The sequence below is a fragment of the Ambystoma mexicanum genome, chromosome 2p (assembly GCF_040938575.1).
Source record: "Ambystoma mexicanum isolate Mex_15411 chromosome 2p, UKY_AmexF1_1, whole genome shotgun sequence".
Classification (NCBI taxonomy): Eukaryota; Metazoa; Chordata; class Amphibia; order Caudata; family Ambystomatidae; genus Ambystoma; species Ambystoma mexicanum.
In genome coordinates, this window is record NC_090923.1 from 1390614878 (window position 1) to 1390638829 (window position 23952).

Consider the following 23952-nt stretch of genomic DNA (forward strand, 5'->3'; position numbering starts at 1 on the left):
CTACAAGAACCTCTTTTGTGATATATTCACAGTGTTCGCTCTCATCCACTTTTTCTTCCATTTATGAATCCACACAATCCTCTGGTGAAGCCTGCTCCGCTACATGCGTATGGCACACATTTATTTTCAAAGCAGGTGTAGCTTGTTCCTGTGATCATCTTAACTCAGCCGACATACCCATTTCTGTAGAGTGGAAGTTCTCATTCAACATCTACAATTCACTGGCCTGCTTTCAGAAAACCTGTAGCACTAGGTGTTTATTTGATTTTGTGATATCTGTACTGGAAATACATTCTCCAATGTTTTTCATACAGTGGAGCTTGATCAGGCCATTCCAACCATTTGTTGTTACTTATTTACAATGGTTTCCATTTCTCAAAGGGATTCTGCTTCTTACGTATGGCCAGCACAAAACCAGTAGATTGCAGTTTCCAATTTCCTTTCTATTGAAACAAAAAGGATAAAGCACACCAAACACACATGCTCTACTTCTAGCTGCATCGGATCAGAAAAAGCACACATTTCGCAAAAAGGAAAGCAGTAGAAGAACGCAAATTATGGGCGTAAGGCAGTCACTGCACTTAGCTGATGTTAGAGGTGCTTGCCGCCACTTTAACATCAGATTGGTCTGTAAAAAGACACCAAAGAGATTGCCGATCTTCTCTCCTTTCAACTTCATTCCGACCTCTCTCTAAATCAAGTTTGATTTCATCATCTACACACTCAACTCCATTGTTATCCACAACAAAACTAATCGATGCGTGCAATTTTCTAATTAGAAAAATTAAGAGGCACACAAAACACATACAAAGGAGGTACAGACAACTGCAATAGATGGCTCACATTTTGCAAAATGGAAAGCAGCACAGAAACAAAATGTAGGTATTTTATAGAAAGCAACTTCTTTTTTTTTATTTAAAAAAAACTACAGTTTTGACATAAAGAAAAAACTTTTGTTTCAAAATTCCATTTGTCCGTTAAATGAATAACATCCATTCCACTCATGCTTCTAATGAACGGAAAAAAACCGAAAAAGATTTTGTTTCGAAATTCCATGAATCCATTAACTAAAAAACAACCATACCATTCACACATCTGAAAGGAAAAAGCCAAAACAGGAGGAGAAGAAGAGAAAGTCTCAAGCTTCTAAAAACAGTCTTTCACACAACAAGTGATGGCAGGTTTGGCTCAGCCAACATTTGGTAATCCAACAGAATGTCAGCTTCATAAGCACTTCAAAAGCGCATCCAAATAATTCACAATGGCACAAGCATTTTTGACATTGTTGCCAGAAGAAATCAAACACCACCAGGCATCCATGTGTTCATCTAAGGGCGCAAATTGACCAAGATGTATGGAACATAAGTCACATGTTGCCTGGCAGTCCATGACTAGAGGTTTCAGTGATTCAACTGTACCATGGCAGAAATGGCATAGATTGTCTTTTATCAGTTGGTCTTTTCTTTGCCATAGGATTTCCTTAGATTTCAAGATGTTCAATCGAAATCTAAGGAATTGCTCACGGTAGTAACGGGAGTAGCAGCGCAGCAAATAGGACGACTGAGTATTTCGTTTTTTTTGTTCATTACCCAGCCAGTTAGTTGAAGACAATTTTTCGCGTTTCTCTAAGTTGACTATCCATGCCCAGGACTCGAATTTTCTTTTTGCATGTTGTGGTCAAATGAACAAGTCATAATTGCTCATTTCCGCAGCATCGACCCATCCTTGCACTCTTAACCGCCATTGGTCCAGTAAGCAGAAATTTTTAGTCTCATGTTTATTTGCGAATATATGGTAGGCTGGAGCCTTACTATCCACTGCCATCTTTCGCATTAGCGAAATTGATTTCCTGATCACATGGCTGTACTTTGAATTCAGTGATCATTCATGTCGTAAGGCTATGAGTGGGACACATTGCGGAAGATTGAGGGAACGCCACCAGAAACGGCCTTCAAGATGGTTCCAGGTTTGCTCATTGATATTCCAGCTAGCCTCAGCGCCAAAAGTTGGTATGGGCACTACCCTTTGCAAGTAGAACATCAATATAGGTGCAAGGGAAAATTTACTGAAGTTTTTGTTTATTTTTGCGGCTTGGAGAGCTAACCTGGAGGACTTCAACTTCAAATCCTTCACAAAGTGAGTTATTGAACTGGACTCCCAGATAAAGTATGGAGTCTACTGAAGACAAAAGCTGCCCTCCACCCGCCCACCTAAAGGCTCTATCTTTCCTACTGGTCACGGCTCCAATGGACACAATTTTTTTTTTTCTGTGTTTATTGAGAGTTCGTTGATAGACAGGTAGTCATAGAGACAGAGAGTCATAGAGTCTGCATAGGCGCATATATCTTACAGGAAACTGGTTTATTTTAGGTGGAAAGCAATTAGCATGCTCAAGGTGGGGCAGCAAGTCCACCAAGAATAATTTGAATAAGTCAGCGGCAAGAGGGCACCCTTGCTTAACTCCCCTTGTTGTTGGAATGGAAGCTGATAGTTCTCTGCTCTTGTTGAGACAAACCTGAATCGTGGTGTTTGAGTGCAAAGCCATTATTGGATCGAGGATGCTAGCTGGACACTTCCATTTATGCAATTTTGACCACAGCAGGTCGCGATTTATACTGTCAAAGGCCTGCTTCATATCAATAAATGCTAGATGGATTTTAAATCTAGCTTTCTGGGCTTCCAGTTTTAAAATTGTTAGTATCGAAAGGTTTACATCGACACCCACGCCCTTTGAGAAGCCAGTTTGACGTTCATTAAGAATGCCAGCACCGTATGCCCAGTTCACCAGATTCAATCGTAGGTAAGAACCAAAGATTTTACCGATTTAATCAAGCAATGCAATGGGGCAGTAATTTTCGGGAATATCCCAGCTGCCCTTCTTGTGATTAAGAACCACGATTGCTGTTAACCATGATTCTGGAAGTTGTTTGTGTCGAGATGTGCTAAGACTTCAACACGCGCCTTTCACACTCTGAAATAATGGACGGACGCGGAGTCTTCATTAACACATCTTTATTCATAACGTTGCTCTGAAGAACTGCCCGACCCACGTCATCTCCTGTCCCTCCCCTTCCTGCGGCCCCGTGTTCCTCTCCATGTGACCAGGGAGTTATGTGACAACATCACACCCCCCCGATACTAAACATTAAGTTCGTTATTAGGGCATCTCTTCAATGAGACGAGGTGGTCTTCTACGAGTTCTCTGAGGTCTCCAATTGTTTCTTTCATTTGATTCCTGAGGTAGCCAACAGGGCTCATCAGTGTCGGAATCCTCCTGGTCTCCTTCATAGGGTGCATCCCGCACCAAAACGTCTCTTGGCATGTGATGTTCGACTAGGGGTATGATCCCTGGCATTTTTTTGAAGTGAGAACTGTTTCTTGTTACTACGTGCGTAGTTCCTTCAGCCGTGATGAGAGAGCCTTTCCTCTGCGTGATGGTGAGGGGTTCTTCATTAAACGCTGCCATGGTTTTGCGATTTTGTGGCTGTCTCGCAACGACAATGTCTCCCGGTTCCATGATATTCTCTTCAGCCCTTATTTTCTTATCCGCTGTGTCTTTCATGTTCGCTTTCTGGGATGCGTCTTGTTGTCTCATTTCAGCATCACCTTTGTACCTCTCTTCTTCTAGTTCTATGTGGGGTATTCTGGTTCGCACATTTCTTCCAAACATGACTTCTGATGGTGATTTGCCAGTGGTGCTGTGTGGGGTATTTCGATAGTCCCTCATTAGCTTACACAGTAATTTCTCCACTGGTTCTCCCGTTAGGCGAGCTATTTGTGTGGTGCGTTTGACACTCCCCATGAAACGCTCAACTGTACCATTCGCTTGAGGCCATAACGGTGTTACTTTTCTGTGATGGAAACCCATATATTCCGCGAAGGTTTTGAAATCTTGTCCGGTAAATGGAGGTCCATTATCTGATTTCACTACTTTAGGAATTCCGTATGTGGCAAACATCCTATCCAATGCAGGGAGGGTGTGATATGCCGCTGTTGACGGTACAATTTGTACGTCTGGGAATCTTGAATATTCATCGATTGCTACAAGGACATATTCTCCCCCTTCCAAAGGACCATAGTGATCTATTGCAATCTCTTCCCAGGTTCTGTTGGGCAATTCAGTCATCCTGAGCGGTTCAGGTCTAGTTTGAGGGTTAAGAACCACACACGTGGGACAGTTTTTGAGCAGTTCTTCCACCTGTGTGTCCATTTGAGGGAACCATACTCTTTGTCGCAACATCCTCTTGGTGGACATTATTCCTCGGTATCCTTCATGTGCAAGTTCAAGGACCTTTTTTCTCAACGAACGAGGAATCACAAGTTTTGTCCCTTTTAGTAAGAGTCCTTCTGTTTCAGCGAGCTCTTCCTTTACTGTGAGTAGACAGGAGATGTCCTGTCTAGTTTCCTCTCCGGCATCTTATTTCAGTTGCTTTCCCTGTTTCCAGTGACCTGTCTTAAGACATCTCATGATGATCTGAATTGCGGGGTCCAAGTTGGTTTCTCTGGCTATTTGTTCCATGTCCAAACCTTGTGGGGTACTTTCTTGGACCACGTACATAATGTACTGGTCTGCAATGGATGAATCGGGATTGCGATCTTGACTGGGATGACGCGAAAGGAAGTCCGCTGGATTTTGTTATTTTCCCGGTCTATGAATGATGTTGAATTGGTAGTCTTGTAGCCTTAGGGCCCACCGAGCTATTCTGGGAGGTATTTTAGCTTGAGCATTTCCATAGATGAATAGTAATGCCTGATGATCTGTGACTATTGTGAAGGGTTTCCCGTAGAGGAAGAGATGAAAATGCTCGCAAGCCCACACAACAGCCAGACCTTCCCTCTCGGCTTGTGAGTATGCTTGTTCAGTTTTTGAGAGGCTGCGACTGGCATAGGATACTACATGTATGGCCTGGCCATCTTTGTGATCAAGTTGAGTTAGAATGGCCCCTAGGCCAACCGGACTAGCATCCACTATTAATTCCGTGTGCTTCCGTGGATCAAAATACGCCATATTTTTGTCATCCGCAATGCGATCTTTGATGACTTGGAACGCTTGTTGGCATTCATCTGTCCATCGGAAATCGGCGTTGAGTTTAGTGAGGGCTCTCAAGGGTGCGCTAACCGATGCAAAGTCTTTTATGTATCTTGTGCAATAGCTTGCTAGGCCTAGAAACGATCGCAGATCAGTGACGGAGGTTGGTGGAGTCATGCTCGTGAGTGCACTGACCTTCTCAGGATCCGGTGTCATTCCATTTTTAGAGAAAATGTGGCCGAAGAATCGTAGGGTTGGCTTTCTAAATTCGCATTTGTCCTTGTTCAGGGTGAGGTGTGCTTCCTCCAGTGCCATGCACACACGCATAAGAGTGTCATCGTGTTGCTCTTGATTTTGTCCAAATACTAAGATGTTGTCGCTGTAGTTCAGACAATTTGGCACGTGTTTTATTATGTTGTGAATTTCCGATTGGAAAATTTCTGCTGCCGAAGAAACTCCAAAACTGAGCCGCTTGTATCTATAGAGACCCAGGTGCGTAGCAAAAGTGGTGATGTATCTGGACCTTTTGTGGAGTTCTAATTGATGGTACCCTTTATTGAGGTCCAGTTTTGAAAATAGAGTGGCTCCATTGAGCAGATGCACCATGTCCGTTATCCTAGGAGATTGATGACGTTCTCTCAAGATTGCTTCATTTGGTCTTCGCATGTCCACACAAATGCGAATGTCAGCAGAGTCTCTTTTTGGGACTGGTACCATGGGGGACACCCAGGGAGTCGGGCCTTTAGCCGGTTCAATTATGTCTGCTTCTAAGAGTTTCATTAGTTCGGTTTCCACTTGCTTTTGTATATTAATGGGAATACCGCGGTAATGCTGCGCTACAGGAGGAATGCTGTTGTCTATATGTAGTTCAATTTGTCTGTTCTTCAATTTTCCTAGTCCTTTGAACAATGCAGGGAAAATGTTGTCAATGTTGGCGGTGGGGTCCAGATGTTTATGCATCATGAGTCTATACAGAACATGAATCAGCCCCATGTCAACTGCCGATTTGTAACTGAGAATGCATCCGCTGTCGGTGGCAGCTTCAAGAACGTGCATGGGTATTTCTTTTACGTGATCTTTGTATCGACATGATGCCGTGAAGAAGCCTTTACACGGTAGCGGCGTCTTGGAACCATACGGAAAAATGAGTGCTCTGGCTGGTTGTAAACGTGGTGCATTTGGCATGTTGTTGTACACTTCCTCACTCACCACATTTACCGTCGCTCCAGTGTCCACTAGAAATTCGGCAGCCACTTGGTTGACGTTGATGATGAGAGTGGGGCTGTTTTCCTTTGCGGTGGGGTTTCCAAGTGCATATAGGTAGCCTTTTATCCGTGGTTCTCCTCTTCGTAGATTTGATTCCTTCTTGGGTTTGTCCTCTGAGGAGGTGCTGGAGATGCTGTCAGAGTGTGTTTGTTCTACCAAACACCTGACATATCTCCGAGGACGCCTTCTTCGTCCTGAGGACGCAGGTTTGTTGTCTCGCCATTCCTGTGAGCTCCTTGATTGTCTTCGATCCGATGGCTCTTCCCGTTGTCTGCGGCGTGTCGCGTCATTCTGATAGTGTGAGTCACGACCAGGACTCAGACGCCTTGGCTCTCTTTCTGGTGTGGAGCGTCTATTCCTTCCACTTCCTCGCATTTTGCTACGATATATGAAGCATACAGCCTTGTAATGATTTTCTCCCCCGCAGGCAGAGCACACTTGACCCATGGCAGGGCATGTGCCTTCATGAGGATATTCATGTCCGCAACGATAGCAAAATGGATCTGCGTTTCCCTTGGTAGTGCTCTCAAGTTTATGTAGATTCTCATGCTTTCCATGAATGATGGTGATGCCACCAAGACCTTCGACCTGTGCTGTCAGCGCCGCATGGGATCGAGCCAGGCGTAGAATCTCTTCCAGGTTTCGAGGTTTCTGCAGAAGTCGTTTTCTGAAATCACTGCTTTCACACCCTACTATTATCTGTGAGCGAAGTGCTTCCTCATTTGAGTAGTTGTTAAAATCACAGTGTTTCATTTTTATTCTTAATCTCATCACAAACGCATCCATTGTTTCACCTTTCAGTTGTTTAGTGGTGTGGAAGATGTGACTCTCATAGTCCACGTTTGTGTGTGGCGTGAAATAGTTGGTTAAGGTTGTCTTCAATTTGGTGTAGGTGTCTATGGCCCTCATTACGACCCAGGCGGTAAGTGATCGAAATTACCGCCATGGCGTAATGAGCGTTAACGCCATGGTCCGATGGCGATAAGAGCGCCATATTACGACCCATCGCGCACGAGCATTACGCCATGGCGGTAACGTAAACTACGCCATGCCGTAAACAGCCCTTACCGGCCTCGTTAACAGCGCAGGGTGACCTACCGCCACCCATCATTGCGCCGACCGTAGTCAGCGGTCACCGTAATTAGCAGTGACAGCAATTAGGCGGAACCGGAAATAGCGTAATCGCGGCGGAACGGGAAACAGCACAGCGGCCATCTTAAAAAACACAATCCATTGCCATCCTACCCAACCACACCACAACCAACCCTCAAACCCTGACATTCCCATAACCCACCCATTTCCTCAGCCAACCATGCCGAAAGTTGTCAAGAAGGCATGTGACAGGCAGCGGCAGGAGCGCTTCAGTCGTGAGGAACTGCAAATGCTTGCAGACACGCTCCAGGAGAAGGCCGATGTTGTCTTCTCCACTGAGATGACCCGGACAGCCATAGGCCGCAAAAAGGAGGTGTGGGAACTTGTGGCACAACGTGTCAGTGCTGTTGGAACCACCCCACGCACCTCCAAACAGTGCCGCAAGAGATGGGACGACCTGCGGATCAGGGTCCGGGGCATTATGTCTGCCAACCGTAACCTGGCCCTGGGAACTGGCGGGGGAGCAGACTCCCCACTGAAGATGCAGCCATGGGAGGAGACATGTGCCTCTCTGATTGGCATTGAGTGCATCGAAGGTGTCGGCGAGATGGAGAGAGGGGCCCCGACATCTGGAGACACAGGTAGGTGCCTCATATCCAGCCTTGCAAGACACCCTGATACATTTGCACGTGACAATCACAATGTGGCAGATGCAACACATCAGCAGATGAGCCACACCCTGCGCACATGCAGCATGTACACTGTACAGTAGGCAGGCACACACCTGCATGCAAAACCGAACCTAAAGGGAGGCAACCTGTATGTCATGGGCTACTAACTCCACCATCTATCCATTACACTCTTCACAATGCCTGCTCAATGTCCGCTGAACCATCAATAACAGTCACCCTCCTCTGCTCCACCACAGGCTCGCAATCGGACACTGGCAGGGACGACAGCACCAGCACCCCAGCCAAGAAGGCCAGGAAAATGGGAGAAGGGAACCATGCATCCACCTCTGCTGGACCCAGGCAGAAACCACGCCAGGCTGAAGAGGCCAGGGCAGCAAAGTCCCCCGAGGAAGGGGTCGTGACAGCGCCTGCAGCCCAACAACACCCACTGTTGCCCACTGAGGGCAATGTGTCAGCAGGGAGCAGTACTGTTGGGGAGACTGCAGCCATCGCTGCCTGCTCTGACAGTGATGTGGAGGATGACACTGGACTTGACCACAACACGCAACTGCACTCACCACACCTATCCCCAATCAGCCATCATGGAAATGTCACCCAGGGCCAATCGCCATCTAATTCATGGCCAGCAACTCCAAGCCCAGTGGGAGTTGTGGAAGATGGGAGTAGTCCCATTGGTCCCCCATTGGCACCCTCCATTGGGCCAGAATTCCAGCTGTCGCTGGAGCAGATTGCCAACAGGCAGGAAGCACTGGGCACACTCCTCACGCAGCATGTTGCAGAATGTGGAAGTGCCAGTGCAGCCATGGAGAGGAGTGCTGATGGCATCAGGGCTGCCATCCAAACTGCCAGCAGGGACATATGCACCGAACTTGCTGCAGTGCGGCAGATGATGAGCCAGCTCATCCAGACAATTGTGGACACATGCCGTAGTGAGCAGCCCGGTACATCCTCAGCTGCAAGTTCAGCACAAGCCTCTCCCGTCCGCAGGTCATCCAGGACCCTGAGGAGCACAGGCAGGGGGGCCCCAGGTTCCGGGAGAGGGGGCAGTCAATAGTGTGCTAAACTATACACACTTCACCACGGGCACTGTCACATGTTTGCAGGGTGTTCAGGGGGGAGGAGGAGGGGGGAATTGGGTGTGTTGGAGTGTTCAGGGGGGAGGGGGAGGGGGGAATTGGGTGTGTTGGAGTGTTCAGGGGGGAGGGGGAGGGGGGAATTGGGTGTGTTGGAGTGTTCAGGGGGGAGGGGGAGGGGGGAATTGGGTGTGTTGGAGTGTTCAGGGGGGAGGGGGAGGGGTTCTGTTATACCTATTCAGAAGAACAATACACTTTTTCTTTTCTCACAAACGAAATGTGTGGACATTGCTCATTGCGTATGTGTGCTTTATTGTTTTACAGTCCACAGTGTTGACATACCAGACACACACAGTGCCCCAAGTGCCATCCATATGTTACACACTCGCTGTGTGTGCTAGAAGTATCGGTCAATGACATTCCGACGCATTATATGCCCCTCCTGTGCATCGCTGCCTCCCTGAGGTGCTGCCCCATCCCCATCATCATCATCCCCATCATCAGGTGGTTGTGGTTCTGCGTCAGGGGGCAGAGGCACGTTTCGTCTGATGCACATATTGTGTAGCATGACACATGCCATGACGATCTTTGCAACCTTCTCATGGCGGTACAGGAGTGCCCCGCCAGACCTGCTGAGGCAGCGGAAACGTGCCTTCAGTAGGCCAAAAGCATGCTCTATCACCACACGGGTACGTGCATGGGCATGGTTGTAGTCCTCCTCATGCTGGTTCGATGGGTTCCGCACTGGTGTGAGGAGCCACCTCTTCAGGGGATAGCCCGCATCACCTGTAAAATGTGAGAAAAGAATGTGTCAGGAACGAGATTGATATGTGAACATGACGCACAACCATGCCTTGATTCTGACTGTTACTGTGCACCAATTGGAGTTGTGGTTATGGATTTACACTGTGCAACCAGTATGTGTTCATGGCTCTCATGTACTGTTTTGCATGCAAAAACACAATGCAGGGGGGACGATTGCCTTGTGAGTGGCCATCCACTGTGTCCGTTCAGGCCGTCATTCATGTGACCTTGCACGTGTCCTGTGAGCTTGAAGCTCACATGATAGCAACATTGATGTCTGGCTCATTATGACCCCAGTGAGCATTACTGGTGTCAATGGGGACAGTTTGTGGGTCTTGTAGTGGTGCATTGATGTTCCTGTCTGTCATGTGCCTCCTTTGTGCGCAGTTGTGGGGGACAGGCCTTTCAGTAGTTGGTGCATGGTGACGTGCATGTTGGTGGTTTTCTTTAGGGTCAATGCGGTCACAATTTGCACAATGCACTTGCAGATGGTTGTGTCGTTTTTGGGATGCACTTTCATTCACATGTTGGGATGATTAGGTCAGGCATGATGTGTACACTATGTTGACGTCAGTGCTGCCACAGGGAATGATCTGGCTACTGCTAGTTGCACCCATGTGACGTATGCATCACCCCCCTGTATCTGCCAGATGAAATATGCATTGGTACGTCATTCAACACCCACTTTGCATTTCCATGCTCATGACATTAGACTCACCGAGTAGGTAGGATCTTGGGCCTGCATGTCGCTCCATGTAGCGTGGTATTGTGGAGTTCCGAAGGACCATAGAATCATGGGTTGATCCGGGGAATCTGGCACAACAATGTGTGATGATCCTGTTGGAGACACAGACCATTTGCACGTTGATTGAGTGGAAATGTTTACGGTTGCGGTACGGTACCTCCATGGCATGTGGGACCACCAATTCAACATGGGTGTAGTCAATGGCACCAATGCAACCAGGTATGCCGGCCAGTGCATGGAAACCCACTTTGGTGTTGGCAATCTCCTGGGCAGACCGTGGTAATGAGATGTGGTCATCTGTGTGCTTGAGGAGGGCATCGAGCACTTGCATCAGTGTACGCGAGAATAATGGTTGTGATATGCCATGCAAGTGCCCCACTGTGTGCTGGTAGGTGCCTGTGGCCAGGAAGTGGAGCACGGACACTACCTTCAGTAGGGGGGGGTGGCAGTGGGTGTTTCAATCATGCTGACGATGTCGTTGTGTATCATGTCCACAATGGTGGTGATGGTGTCCCGGTCCAGTCGGTACAGGGTGTGGATCTGCTCAGCGGTGAGGTTGAATGGGCTGGCTCTGATGCGTGGGATTGGGGGCTGCCTGCGTGGTGGCACTGGCTGTGCTGGTGGGGCTTGCTGGGCCTGCCTTGCCCTCCTTCTCCTCCTGCGTCTCCTCTGTGCAGCCTGTTGTTGTTGTTGTTGTTGTTGTTGTTGTTGTTGTTGTTGTAGTTGCTGTTGTAGCACTCGCATTGCTATCAGGTCCTCCAGCCCCAACATTGCTAGTCCTATTGGTATTATTGTGGAGTGTGACTGGGTGTGGGAAGGGGTGGGGTGTGCTCTTTTTGTACTTCCTGAGTCTGTATTGCCTTCACCTGTGCTGTTTCTGTGCACCTGTGGCAGCTGCATTCACTTTACATGGCCCTTTACGGTTGGTTCGCGATGGCGTAATTAGCACCATGGCGGTAAGGTACTTAACGGGCTGGGTGATGGCGTTAGGGGCATGTCCGCTTGGGTCGGCATTCGCGTACCTTTCCGCCATGGCGCTAAGTACGGTGTGGATGTTCGTGTGCGCGCGCCCTTGGCGCAGTCAGCGGCAGCGTTAGCTACGATGCCGCTAATGACATCGTAGTTTACGGTCACGGGTCGTAATCGGCCCTAGCGGAAGACGATGGCGGTAATCGTTTACCGCCATCGTTTTTCGCTTTGCGCCAGGGTCGTAATGAGGGCCTATGTCATCTTCAGGAATTTCATCCAGAATGTCTCTCACATTTGATCCTATGGCATGGGTGAGTAGGCTGTGTTTCCTTTCATCCTCCATAGGGCCTACTGCCTTGAGACACACTTCAAAATCCCTCACCCACTTCTTCCACGTTGGTCCTAGTGTGCTGGTGTCACTCAAGTCAAAGTTGGAGGGTACCTGTGTTATTAGGCCGTCCGTCATGCTTGTGCGTGTTGTTTTGGCAGGAGTTACTTGTACAGTTAGTGATTCCTCAGACGAATCATCAAGCATGACAGATGATATGTAACTGTGCACTTACTGGGTGTGGAAATTGGATGACAACAGCTACGTGTTTCTGTCAAGACTTGACTTGAAAATGGTGGATATTCCGTGTGTGACACGAAAGTGTATGTGTGTGGGGAGCCGACGCGCTCCACCCACGTGGCTTCCTCAAATTGGAGATAGAAAAAAACTTCCCAGTCTTCACACGAAGATGAGCGAGAAAAGCAAGAGGAGAAATGTTTTTTTTTTTTTTTTGAAAAGAGAGAGAGAAAAGTCTCTGTGTGGAGCAGATGTGCTCCACTCGCGTGTGTTTCGTTTGTCGTAAGCGTACCTTTTATGTGTGTGGGGAGCCGACGCGCTCCACCCACTGGTGCCACTTCCTTTGGCAGGAAAACGCTGTGAGGAGCCGACGCGCTGCACTCACGCGCTTCTGCGTGAGGAGCCGATGTGCTCCACTCACGAGCAAATCCCTTCCACTGAGATGAGCCGTCGCGGGGAGCCGATGCGCTCCACCCGCGAATCTCCCGCACGCGTTGGCGGGAAAACGCTGTGAGGAGCCGACGCGCTCCACTCACGCGCGAATATGCCTCTCAGGATGCGAAGCAGTCGCAGGGAGCCGATTCGCTCCACCCGCGACACAGATGTGTAGAATTTGCAGGGAGCCGATGCGCTCCACCTGCGAGTCTTCCTGTCACCATTGGCGGGTATTTGTGAAGCCCCGCTCGGACTCCTGATGGGAGTTTCAGCTGCCGGGGAGTATACTCACTCCCACCCGCCGTACACTGCCGTCGCGCCTGAAACGCCGGAAAGTGATTCTGCTGCGTGGATTCACTCGTCGCCAGTGTCGAGATGTGCTAAGACTTCAACACGCGCCTTTCACACTCTGAAATAATGGACGGACGCGGAGTCTTCATTAACACATCTTTATTCATAATGTTGCCCTGAAGAACTGCCCGACCCACGTCATCTCCTGTCCCTCCCCTTCCTGCGGCCCCGTGTTCCTCTCCATGTGACCAGGGAGTTATGTGACGACATCACAGTTTGTGTCTAGCAATTTTCCTGAAGAGACACTCAATAAAAGGAGCCCACACCGATATATTTTTCTTGAGCATCACATTGCTAATCATGTCAGGTCCAGCAGCACGAGAATTTTTTAGCATCATAATTGCTTGGGGTATGTCGGCCTGCGACATTTCCACCTCCCAGAGCCCGGCTTCGACCTTAAGGTGTGGTTCAGGTTCAAGGTTCAGGCTGTTGAACACTATGGAGAAGTGACTACACCATCTATCACTTGCGATGGTATTCTGGGTCGAATTTAAGATGTTCGCATTGTCCATATTCAGGATTTGCCAAGTATCTCGAGTGTTTTTCGTAATCAGGGGCTTCATCATTAGTTCTGCACGGTCTTGCTCAACAATAATTCTGTGAGACATTACCCAGTTCCTATAGATTGCATGTCTTGCCTTCACTTCTTCTAACACCTTGTGCCTTGGGATATATTTTTTTTATTTGTCTCAAGTCCCTTTGTAGATCTTTCTTTTTCTCATGCATGACCTTACTGAACAGCTGTTCGTGACATTTGCGCTGTTGACTTGGATCATTGTTATCTTTTATATAGATCGATAATAAAGGAGTGTAGTCCACTCCATGTGGCGATCTCAAAAAACTTTCAGTTAGGCATCCAATCTGGTTGACACTTAACCGAATGCGGTTTCCACCCATAATCGTCTCAACTGGTAGATTATATAAAGGAGCAGAAGTTGTCACTGCCAGAAAACATCCAAGTTTCAGCAACATATGATCACTATTAGTCATAATTTGAGAATACAGTGTAGTGACCTTGGACTCGAAATTTCTTGAGACCCAAAAGTAGTCGATAATGCTATGAGAAGGTTCGCAGTGCCAGGTTGGTTGCGCGGGGATGTCGCCACTTACCGCACCATTTAACATCACACAATCACGCATTTTCATCGAGTTTGACCACCTTTGCTCTCTCTCCGCCAGATCTTCTTTGCCGGTCTGCATGTAACTTTGGGTTTGTTGATCATAAGTAAACCATGAACAATTTTTGCGGGATTCCAATAACAGTTGATGATCAAGAGGGATTTTTTTGCCTCTGAATTGTCATTCAGCGTGTGCGTAGTTGATCCTTGTACAAATGGATTAGGATTTGAGCATACCAGTGTTGACCATTTTTGAGACAATCGAACCATGGTTAGTAGACCCGCATTTGGTCTGCCTTGTGCATTTTTAATAGCTGGGTTAACTAGCATGGTGTAACCGTCTCTCATGGGTGCCTCAAGGAGCCACGTCTCTTGTAGACAAATTGCAAACACGTTTTCAAGTGGGACTTCAAAGTCATTAAACAGGTGGTTGAAGCCACAAGTGTTCCAAGACAGAATAGAGTAAAGTGCCTCCTGTGGTACCAATCATAGCTAATCATGCGCGTGTTGTCTCGGGAGGTTAGCTTGTTTGGCATTAGAGTTCCCTAGATGACCATGTGTTGAGGCAGAACTCAGAAGATTCCGTAATTGAGACACATTCACTGCAGTTTTTGCGTTTGGTTTGTTGTTGACCCTCTCAAAGTTGTTATTTGAGGTAACTTTCCCAGGTTCAAGGGAAATATCAAAACCAAGCATCAAAAGATCATCAGCAGCTTTAAGAATCGTGTTGCGAACCCCAGCTGATTCAATGTGGAGCAAGACTACATCCGAGCACTGCTCAGTTACATATTCAACGATTTTAATGTCATCTGAATTGATCAAGCGAAGAGGTGGCACATATTTGAACAGCCTCAGCACATTAGCGCGATTGAGGTTCAGCTCGGTGTCATCTCTATGAATGTTCTGCAGTCTTAATTTACAGCTATAGTTGACAGCATGATGTAATTTATTGTCATGGGTCCCAGGTTTGAGGCGGGTAAGCAGTTTGAGTTGATTTGTGGTAAATTTTGGATTTAAACTCAGGCCAGCCGGGACAGATATTGCAGCATTGTCATGTGCGGCGGCCAAGCTTAATGACTAAAGCAACTTTTTCAGAAACACACAAGATTTGACAAGATTGTGAGAACGACCAACAAGTTGCACCCCTACGTCTCCCCCAACTCAAACGCTTTCCCAAGTAATTGACAACCAAACAAAAGAGAAATCGTATTGTTTTTCATACTTATCTAACCACGCAGTGTCGCTTCCCATTCTTTGCAATATTTTAGGCCAAGAGCTTATAACCCTTGGTCCAGGTGTAGGACAAGTGGTCTCAAACATGGAGATCATATTGCAGCATGGGTGTAATTCTTACTATTAGCAAACAAAACTTTAGCATAGCATTTTTAGAACCATCGCCGGGACATGATTCTCATGAGGCTGTGAACACAAAGACCAACAAGTTGTGCCCTGACCACCCCAACTCAAAATACTATCCCCAAGCAATCAATCGACAATCAAAGCATTCCGGCATTTTCTTTAACATAAAGAAAAAAGTGGTTTGATGTTTGTACTTATCCAATCCAAACAAGAAGCATCGCCAGCACTCAGAAATATTTCAGGCCAAGAGCACGCAACCCATGGGTCCACATGCACAAGAAGTACTTCGAACAAAGATGATCATATTGCAGCAGTGGTGCAATTCTTAATCTTTCCAAACATAAATTCAGGGATCCGTTTGCAGGCCCATCCCAGGTACCAGATTCTCACGAGGCTGGAAACAAAAAGACCAACAAGCTGTGCCCCCACGTACCCACCAACTCAAGTACTCTCACAAGGAATCAACAACCAAAGAACTGTCCTTCACTTTTTTATGTAACATTAAGAATTGTATTTTTTGTAAACTATGATAACGAGCTAGCTAGTACTTATCTGACCACATAGCATTGCATCTACCATTTCCCTTCGCAGACATTTTTTTACAAACCCTTTGGTACATCCATTCGGCAAGTTGTGCAAACAAAAATGTGAGTCTCAAACAAGGAGAGTAACGCAACATGGGTGCAAGTCTTACTGTTGAGCAATGCAATTTTCTGAATTGAGGTATAAGTCCCATCGCAGAGAAATGAAAATGTATTCCTTTAAAGGCTGCTCCTGTTGGTAGATATAGAAAGCATGCACAGGTCCACAAAAACAATGTAAAAAGTGAGATATGTCACCAATTTATTTACGATTAGTAGCTCTACACTAAGGCACTTTAAGACAATTGGGAAACAGCTTCACCAAAATCATCAACACAACTCCAAAGACTTGAAAACAAGCATTCCAATGCAGCCAGTCAAAAGAGAGCATTGCATCTTTTCAAGACTATTGCATTTGTATATAGCCAGAGCAGATTCTGCAAGTGCATGCAAAGATTTAAATAAAATAATAAAAGACCATTGCATTATTGACTAATACAGTTCAGAAAAACAAACAGGCTCATTACATGCAAAGGCATCCCAATATTGCACAACAGTGTGACAGTTTCTTGCATTTTCTGTAGGGACAACTAGCTCACATGACCTGTGTTATGACTCCTGGCCTCACATCCAAGAGCTATGATGATCCCTTGTCGACAGCAACTAGGTCCGTCGGACACAAAGGGCCTCATTACGACCCAGGCGGTAAGGGGTTTACGGCAGCGTAAACAGCGCCGACCCTTACCGCCTGAGTACGAGGTCCCTTAGCGCCATGGAGGTTTTAACACCTGCTTTTAGCAGGTGTTAATATCCATGGCGCTAAGGGACCATGGAGTTAATTACGCCACCGTAATTTACGGTGGCGTAATTAACGCCTTCCCCACTCCCATTATGCCCTATGGGGCAAAAATGGGAATGGGGAAGGGTAAATGGGGATTGGGGACTTACCGCCCCGCCGACCTCGGAATGGGGCGGTAAGTCCGCCTACCACCATGGCGTAAACGTAGTTTACGCCATGGTGGTAAAGTCACGGCCCAGGCGGTAACTTACCGCCTGGGTCGTAATGAGGCCCAAAGAGCACTACAAGCACCTCTTTTGTGATCTATTCACAGTGTTAGCTCTCATCCACTTTTTCTTCCATTTATGTATCCACACAATCCTCTGGTGAAGCCATCTCTGGCTACATGCGTAAGGCACAAACTTTTTTTTTAAAGCAGATATTGCTGGTTCCTTTGATCATTCTTAACTCAGCCGACATACCCATTTCTCAGCGTCGCTTCCCATTCTCGGCAATATTTTAGGCCAAGTGCCTGTATCCCTTGGTCCAGGTGTAGAACAAGTGGTCTGAAACACGGAGATGCTATTGCAGCATGGGCGCAATTCTTACTATTAGCAAGCAAAACTCCAGTGTAGCATTTTTAGATCCATCGCCGGGAGAAGATTCTCACGAGGCTGTGAACACAAAGACCAACAAATTGTGCCCTGACCACCCCAACTCAAAATACTATCCCCAAGCAATCAATCGACAAGCAAAGAATTCTGCCATTTTTTTTATCATAAAGAGAAAAGTGGTTTGATGTTTGTACTTATCCAATCCAAAAAAGAAGCATCGCCCATCCACTTCAGAAATAAATCAGGCCGGGATCAGTGTTGCAGCAGTTTTCCTAAAGTCCTACTGGCAGTAATACTTTAGTAAGCTATCCCAGTGGTTTGTAGATCCCCAACTCTTAGTATCAGTCTATACTAGCTCAGGACCTTGGTAGTGTGGCAGAGCAGTCAGGCTTATCTTAAGAGGAAGATGTGAGCTGTAGGTAAGTATACGGAATCTTAGCTAGACAGGCACAGCAAAGCATTTACACATATATTTATATAAAAGATATTTTTTAATATTGACACCAGAATCACTTTAAATACTTCAGACGTTTACAGTAGAACAATTAGGAGTATTAAATAATACACTTCAAAAAGCACTTTCACTTTTGTGTTTGTTCATGGTTACATTTGTAGCAACGTTAGAGAGGGAAAAGACATGTTTTTGGTATTATCGGTAGTTGCGCACTCATGGGTTTTTCCACGGGTTATACGGTAATACATTTAGTCTGCAAACACATATAGAAAAGTCAGTTAAAGGGAGGATAATAAGTGGTTAGTGCAACATGAGCTTGGTTCAAGGTTCTAGACATGGTTTATTCACCTGGCAAGTCTTTTAAGTCCAAAAACACAACACTAGCTAGAGGCAGTTTGGAGAGGGCTTGAAGTCTTTACAAACAGCAAATTATGAAAAAATCCTGCGAATGACTTCCAGTGTCTAAAGTTATTGAAGCAGCAAGTTAGCAACTAACAAAGGAAGCCATAAAACGGACTCGAGAAGGGGACACAAGCAGCGGCTTCGGTCAGAGGTAAGAGGGGGGTTTCCCTGGACACCTCTACGTGCACTCCAATGCTCTGGAGTGACTCCTTGGAATCAGGTAAGCAATACCTTTTTCCCCACAGTTCCATTGGTTTGAAGAAACTGGTTGTGTTGGCTTTTCCGCAATGTGGCAGCTCTGGACCCGACCTATGGATTCCTTGGTCTGGTGACAAAAGGCGGGAAAATGGACGTTGTCTCTCAGCAGCAGTCTCGAGGGAGGACCTGTAACACAATTTTCAGCAAGTAGCATCAGATCTCTGGAGTGTCCTTACGGGTTCAGCAAAGATTTGAATGGCTTCAGCCTTTCCATGATGATGCACTCAAAATGGGCAACAGGTCTCCTGGTATTGGGGTTCCGCATCTCTGGAAGCTCCTAGGAACTTGGGAGATGGCTTGTTTCAAAGTTTGTCTTGGGACTGGTTGTTCCCACTAGCCAAAGGGAAGCGGTCGTCCTTTTTGGAGCTCCTCTGTCGCATAGAAACAGTGTCAGGACAGCAGTGGACGATTCACAGTCTTACAAAGGGTCTGCAGGCGTCTATGGTCGTCTTCTTCTTCTTCGGGTAATTCTGTTTCCTGTGGTCGACCTGCTTTACACACTCCAGAAGCCTCACCTTTTATACAGTTCCAGCACACACTCCTCTGCAATCTCTTTAAGCATTTTATAGAAAGGGGCATTTGGCTGTCCATTCAGGAAAACCAGAACCCCTGTGGGACCTGGACCTATTTAGGCACTCTGGCAGACCAAGGAGAAGGGGTGGACGACTCCTCCCCCACTTCCTACCTGCCCAGACACTCTGGAGCCTAGGCGGGGATACCTATTGGTTCCTGCCAAAGGCAAAACACACACACAGATGTCCCCCTCCCAGAATGGTAGAAGAAGGGCTATCAAAGAACAGCCACGCTAGTAGTGGCGAAAAAAGAAGGGAGGCATTAGGTTGGTACTTGGGTGACCCTATTGTGCACTACCGAGGCTATGGACATAGCCTTAGGTATAATAAATACACAATAGTTGGCAGAACACGTCCACTGTTACCACCCATAACTAGGTGATTGTGTATGCGACAAAAAAGTCACAGGAGCAGAGAGAAGGGGGATACTAAGTATCTCTTTGGCACTCCATTGAAGGTGGTATGTGGCAATCTCTCAGACTACAGAGTTTTGGGAGGGATAGTAAGTATCTCCTTAAGAACTGGAGTTACTTGAGGATATAGAAAAATACTCTTAAAGGAGGACCCTAACTGTCCCGAGCAACACAGCCCATAAGGAGCTGTGCGCTGCAGTAGTAAAACACAGACGCCTTAAGAGCTATGGCGCAGACAGATTCCATACTACAGGTAGGTTATAAAGAACAGAGTTCAAAAGAGAGAGCCCACAAGAAGGAAATAGTGGAAAAAGGCTCCACTCATTCGGGATTTAAAAAAAAGTTCCAGAAGTCCAGGAAAAGTGCTGGGGGTCCCAGTAGGAGTCTCATGCACGGCTGTATTGTCAGAAATTGCAACACAGGTATCTAATGCCCCCTCCTCACCTGAGGATTCAGATGGTTCTCCAGTAGATTCTTCGGTTGAAGTTTCTTTCTTCTTCCTCCTTCTATGACTGTCTGCTTCCTTTTTCCCTTTTCGTCCTTTTCGGTAGAGATAGGGACGGGCTCCCCCGGAGGCCACTTTGCCTCAGTTGGCTGCTTGCTCGGCAGCGGGGACATCGGGGAGCCCGCCCCAGTCCAGGAAAAAGCAGAGGCAAAAAACCCTGGGGATTCTGCAGCGGTTGGATGGAGGTCCAGATGACTCTGATATGTTCCAATCACAAAGGTGTCTTTGTATATTCCTTGCGAACCACTTCTCGCAGCATGCACTAGTGAGCGTTCCGTAATGGGAATGAGCAGAGGCCAGAGGTGCCGAAAGGGGAGACAAGCGCCACAAGAAAGGATGTACAAAAGGTAAGGCAGGAGGACTGGAACAGGGGACGGAGACCAGGATGAGACCCGTCTCCACACAGAGAGCAAGAGAGAAGGGTACCAGAGCCGCAAGGGGCACGGACAGCCGCAGGGCTGACAGCGAAGAGAAAAGTGCTAGAAGAAAGCACCGACGACTGGAGTGCACAGGGCCTGCACACACACACTAGTGTTAACCTCCCTGAAACAAAGGGTTGCAACGCAAAGTCCTGTAATTCCAGCTGGACGAAATAGTGTTTGGCGACGGCCATGTTGGAAACAACTAGACCACTCACAAGCGCTTATTGGATTATGTGGTGCCGTGTTCTGAGTACCTTCCATCGATTCCAGACCCTCCATGGTCGGATCGGGACAGGATGACCCTTTTTCAGAGGCGGTCCCCCGGCTTTCCTGGATGCCTTCAGTGGAATTGACGGACCAATCGGGGAGCCTGAATGTTCCTAAGAGTTTCCCAGGACATTTCTGAGATCGGATTACCCTTCCAAAAAACCAAATACTCCAGTCTGCCTTTCTTGTATCTGGAATGCAGCAGTCTAGATACCTCCTATTCTTCAGAGATGTCTTCAGGTGTACTCTGGGTGCGCTCTATCCGCCTGGAATGTGGATCTGGTTGATAGGCTTTGAGTAGGGAAGTGTGAAAGACAGGATGGATTCTTCTCAGGCGATAAGGTAATTGTAGACGAAAGGCAACCGGATTGATCTTTTCCTGCATCTTGAAAGGACCAATGTATCGTGGTGTGAATTTCCCAGGGTGAACTTTCAATCCGCTGTCCCAAGCAGGGTTTGGTCTTCTCTTCTTGTCTGCCCAATTCTTGTAGTTCTGTTGACTCGCTTGTAGATTGTGTTGGGCTTCCTTGTGTAGCTGTCTGAGCATGTCTAGCAGTTGTTCCACCGTGGGCATCTTGGTGGAAAGTGGACCTGACAGCGGGATATGTCATGGGTGGAAACCATAGGTACAATAAAAAGGACTCATTCCAATGGCAGAGTGCTTTGCGTTATTATACGCAAATTCTGCCATGGGTAGAAGACCATATCAATCGCTTTGTTTGAGATTACAGAAACATCTGATGTATTGCTCTAATGATGCGTTCAAATGCTCGGTTTGACTGTTGCTTTCGAGATGAAAGCCTGAGGAGAGCACCCACTGGATGTCTAGGTGTTTGCAAAGAATGGTCCAGTATTTGGAGGTGCACTGAGTACCCCTGTCAGATACAATGGTATGTGGGAGTCCAACCACATCACGTAGAAACACTTCTGCAGTGACGGACGCGGTGGGTGTACCCGGTGGGTGAAAAGTGCGCTGATTTACTGAAGAAGTGCACAGAAACCATTACAAAAGTATGACCCTGTGATGGGGAAGGACCACTATGAAGTCCATCGACATGTGTTGCTAAGGCCCCTCCGGGGGGCGGTCGCTTTGGAGCAGTCCTAATGGTCTGGCCGTAGAGTACTTGCTTTGGGCACATGTAGGGCAGGTGGAGACGTATTCCTTGATGTCCTTCGACATGGTGGGCCACCAAATGTGGCGTGAAGACAATTCCAGGGTGGCAGACTGTCCCTTATACCCCGGAGTGGGAAGGTCGTGACACCATGCCATGGCTTGTGCTTGTAGTTCTTTGGTGGGTAGGAATAAACCAGATGTAGAGTAAGACCCTTCAATGGTGAAAAGTGCGCTAATTTACTGAAGGAGTCCACAGAAACCATTACAGCAGCATGACCCTGTGATGGGGGAAGGTCCACTATAAAGTCCATCGACATGTGTTGCCAAGGCCCCTCTGGGGATGGTTCTTGTTGGAGCAGTCCTATTGGTCTGGCGGAAGAGTACTTGCTGGGGAGGGAAGGTAATAATCTCTCCGATTTTCTTTCCTGCCAATAACTTCTCGGTCCCCACATAGCGTCCGGTAACCTCTCCTAGACTGCGGTATAGGGCATCAGCAAGTTGGTTATCTCTTCCTGGTAAATATGTAATCTCAAAGTCAAATTGTGAAAAGAAGAAGGCCCACCGGGCGTGTCTGGAATTCCTCCATTCCTTTTGTTGTAATACCTTCACATTCCGGTGGTCAATGCGTACTTGAAACGGGTATGAGGCTCCATGGAGTAGATGTCTCCTCTCCTCGCATGCTTGCCTGATGGCTAGGAATTCCTTCTCCAGCACCTGGACGAGACCCGTCTCCACACAGAGAGCAAGGGAGACGGGTAGCACAGCGGCGAGGGGTGCGGACGGCTGCAGGGCTGAGAGCGATGAAAAAAGTGCTGGAAGAAAGCACCGAAGGACATGAGTGCACAATGGCTGCACACACACACACACACACACACACACACGCACACACACACACGCACGCACACACACACACGCACGCACACACACGCACACACACACAACTGGACAAAATAGCATTTGGCGGCGGCCATGTTAGAAACAACTAGGCCGCTCGCCAGAGTTTATGGGATTACATAGTGGCGTGTTCGGAGTACCTTCCATCGATACCAGACCCTCCATGTTCGAATCGTGACAAGGAGAGGGGATGGAGCACAAAAATTATAAATCTCCCTAACAATCATGCAACCCATGGGTACAGGTGCACGAGAAGTATTTCAAGCAGAGATTATCATATTGCAGCAGTGGTGTAACTCTTAATGTTACCAGAGAAAATGTCAGGAATCCGTCCAACCCAAGGACCAGATTCTCACGAGGCTGCGAACACAAAGACCAACAAACTGTGCCCCAACTTTCCCCCTCATCCCCAACTCAAGTAGTCTCACAAGGAATCAACAACCAAAGAACTGCCCTTCACTTTTTTTTTTTTATAAAATGAAGAATTGTATTTTTTGTAAACTAGGATAACCAGCCACCTAGCACTTATCTGACCACATAGCATTGCACCTTCCCTTTCGAAGATATTTTTTAACAAACCCTTTGGTATCGCCATACAGCAAGCTAGCCAAACAAAAATGTGGGTCTAAAACAACGAGAGCAACGCAACATGGGTGCAAATCTTCCTGTTGAGCATAGCAATTTTCAAAATTGAGGAATAGGGCCTATTGCTGAGAACTGAAAATGTATTCCTTTAAAGGCTACTCCTGTTGGTAGATATAGAAAGGATGCACAGTTCCACAAAAACAATGTAAAAAGTGAGATATGTCACCAATTCATTTACAATTAGTAGCTCTACACTATGGCACTTTAAAACAATTTGGAATCATTTTCACCAAAATCATCAACATAACTCCAAAGACTTGAAAACAAGCATTCCAATGCAGGCAGTCAAAAGAGAACATTGCATCTTTTCAAAAGACTATCGCGTTTGTATATAGCCAGGGCAGTTTCTTCAAGGGTATGCAAAGATTTAAATAAGATAATAAAAAGCCCATTGGATTATTGCCTAATTCAGTTCAGAAAAACAAACGGGCTCATTACATGCAAAGACATCCCAATATTGCACAACAGTGTGACAGTTTCTTGCATTTTCAGTAGGGACAACTAGCTTACATTACCTGTATTATGACTGCTGGCC